The sequence below is a fragment of the Theropithecus gelada genome, chromosome 10 (assembly GCF_003255815.1).
Source record: "Theropithecus gelada isolate Dixy chromosome 10, Tgel_1.0, whole genome shotgun sequence".
Classification (NCBI taxonomy): Eukaryota; Metazoa; Chordata; class Mammalia; order Primates; family Cercopithecidae; genus Theropithecus; species Theropithecus gelada.
The window spans coordinates 11021534-11024372 of NC_037678.1; positions in this window are offsets into that span (position 1 = coordinate 11021534).

Consider the following 2839-nt stretch of genomic DNA (forward strand, 5'->3'; position numbering starts at 1 on the left):
GGTACTAGAAAGGACACAGTGCTCACACACGCCATTGGTTGCAGATGGCCATGTGATCATAATCGTGGTGAGCATTTCTTGAAGTCTTCTCTTGGCAGGCACTTAGTATCTGACTTAACTTTTGTTTTGAGGTATTGTTTTTTGTTTTTTGTTTTTTTTTTTAGATGGAGTCTCACCCTATCACCCAGGCTGCAGTGCAATGGCGCGATCTCAGCTCACTGCATCCTCCGCCTCCCAGGTTCAAGTGATTCTCGTGCCTCAGCCCCCTGAGTAGCTGGGATTACAGACGCCCGCCACTATGCCTGGCTAATTTTTGTGTTTTTAATAGAGACGGGGTTTCACCATGTTGGCCAGGCTGGTCTTGAACTCCTGACCTTGTGATCTGCCTGCCTCGGCTTCCCAAAGTGCTGGGATTACAGGCATGAGATACTGTGCCTGGCGGTTTTTTTTTTGTTTTGTTTTTGTTTTTGTTTTTTTTCTAGATAGTGTCTTGCTCTGAAACCCAGGCTGGAGTGCAGTGGCGCAATCTTGGCTCACTGCAACCTCGAACTCCCAGGTTCAAGCAACCCTTCCACCTTGGCCTCTCAAAGTTTAGGAGGCCAAGGTGGGAGGATTGCTTGAGGTCAGGAGTTTGAGACCAGCCTAGAGAACATAATGAGACCCCCATCTCTACCAAAAAAAAAACAAAAAAAAACTTTTAATTAGCCGGGCATGGTGGCATGCACCTGTGGCCCCAGCTACTAGGGATGCTGAGGTGATAGGATCCTTTGAGCCCAGGAAATCGAGGCTGCAGAAGTTGTGTTTGGGCCACTGCACTCCAGCCTGGGCAACAGAATGACATCCTGTCTCAAAAAATAAATAAATAAAAGTAAAACTCACAGTATTATATGCATTTTTTAAATGAGGAAATTGAGGCAAAGGAGAGGAAATGACTTGCCCAAGGCTACAGGGTAGGTGAGAGGCATAACCAGGACGCCAGAGTGCTCTGTCTGGCTTAAAGTCCCTGCCCACAAGCTTCACCTCCTCAGGGGTCTGCCACACCCACTCTGCCACACCCACTTTGGGACACGCCGTCTCACAAAAAAAAAAGGAGGGTGTAGAGTCTGCAGGTTGGATCCACAAGGCGTGGGTGACTCCCCACATGTGGGGTGGGGGAGAAGGAGGGAATGACACCCCTATTTCTGGCTTGGGTGAGACAGAGGATAAGAGGAATCACAAGTGGAAGCCAAGAGGCCGGTGGGACACACAGGACGCCTCCAGGAGGCTGTAAAGATGTGGATCTGGGGGCCCAGAGAGAGGCCTGAGCCTACACAGAAGTCACGTGGCCTCAGATGGCTCCAGCAAGGTGCCTGTGGATTCTCCAGGCCTCCTCGTACCCGTTTCTCAGGACAGGAGCTGCTCAGAGCCCTCTGGGGACATTTCCTAACAGTGTCCACCATGCCAGGTCCCCAGCAAGGGGTGGCCACCCCAGGACTCTCTCCTGGGCTGAAGCTGACATGGGCCTGAGTCCTCAGAGTAGGCTTTGGTCTCCCCTCTGGGAGATTCCAGGGATTTGACCTCACCGAGCACAGAACCTGCCAGACACTGTGGGCACCAGGGGCTGACGTCATGCCAGCTTCAGGGAGAACATCTCAAGGTTTAAGGTCATCCCACTGGGGAACAGGCTACCCCAAAATGGTGATCTCCCATGACAGCCACACAACCGATGAGCTCTCCCTAGCCCCAACCATCACCGAACCCTCACCTCACTTATAGTGGATCCTCACCTCCTCCGCACTCCAAACAGCCCCTGGCACATAGTAGCACTCAACAGATTTTTTTTAACTTAAACAAATGGTTTGACACTTATTCATTCATTCAGCAATGGTGTCTGACACATAGTAGGTGTCATGCATCTACCAGGCACCACTGGGGGCTCCAGCCACAGCAGGGGAACAAGACAGACCGAAGCCCCAGGAGCTGATATTCTGTGGGAGCAGACAGATAAGAAGCAAGATGAAGGAGTAAGCTGTGAGTAGGGTTGGGGGCTGGGGGGTGTCAAAGGCTATGTCAGTGGCTGCCACCTGTGGAGTGGAGGTTTCTCACCACCCCACCCTCCTGGCCACATTTTGAAGTGGGTGTTATTATTCTTTTTATCTCATAGATGAGTAAACGGAAGCAGAGGCAGGGTAAGTCTCTGGCCTCTGGTCACAGACAGAATCTGAACCAGGCCATCTGCCTCCAGAGTCCATGCTAGAAGACACCATGCTAACTGGGGGTGGGGGGTGGGGTGTCTTAGACAATGCCCAAGCTGCTGAGTGCAGTGGCTCACTTGAGTAATCCCAACATTTTGGGAGGCCAAGACAGGAGGATCGCTTGAAGGCAGGAGTTAGAGACCAGCCTGAGCAACACAGTGAGATCTTGTCCCTACAAAAAATCAAGGCCAGGCACAGTGTCTCACGCCTATAATCCCACCACTTTGGGAGGCCTAGGCGGGGCAGACCACCTGAGGTCAGGAGTTGGAGACCAGCCTGGCCAACATGGTGAAACCCTGTCTCTACTAAAAAAAAAAAAAAATTCAAAAATTAGCCAGGCATGAAGACAGGCGCCTATAATTCCAGCTACTCTGGAGGCTGAGGCAGGAGAATCGCTTGAGCCCAGGGCACAGAGGTTGCAGTGAGCCAAGATCACACCACTTCACTCCAGCCTGGGCAAAAGAGCAAGACTCTGTCTCAAAAAAAAAAAAAAAAAATCAAAAGATTAGCCAGGCATGGTGGTGTGCATCTGTAGTCCCAGCTACTAGTGTGAGAGAGGAAGGAAGGAAGGAAGGAAGGAAGGAAGGAAGGAAGGAAGGAAGGAA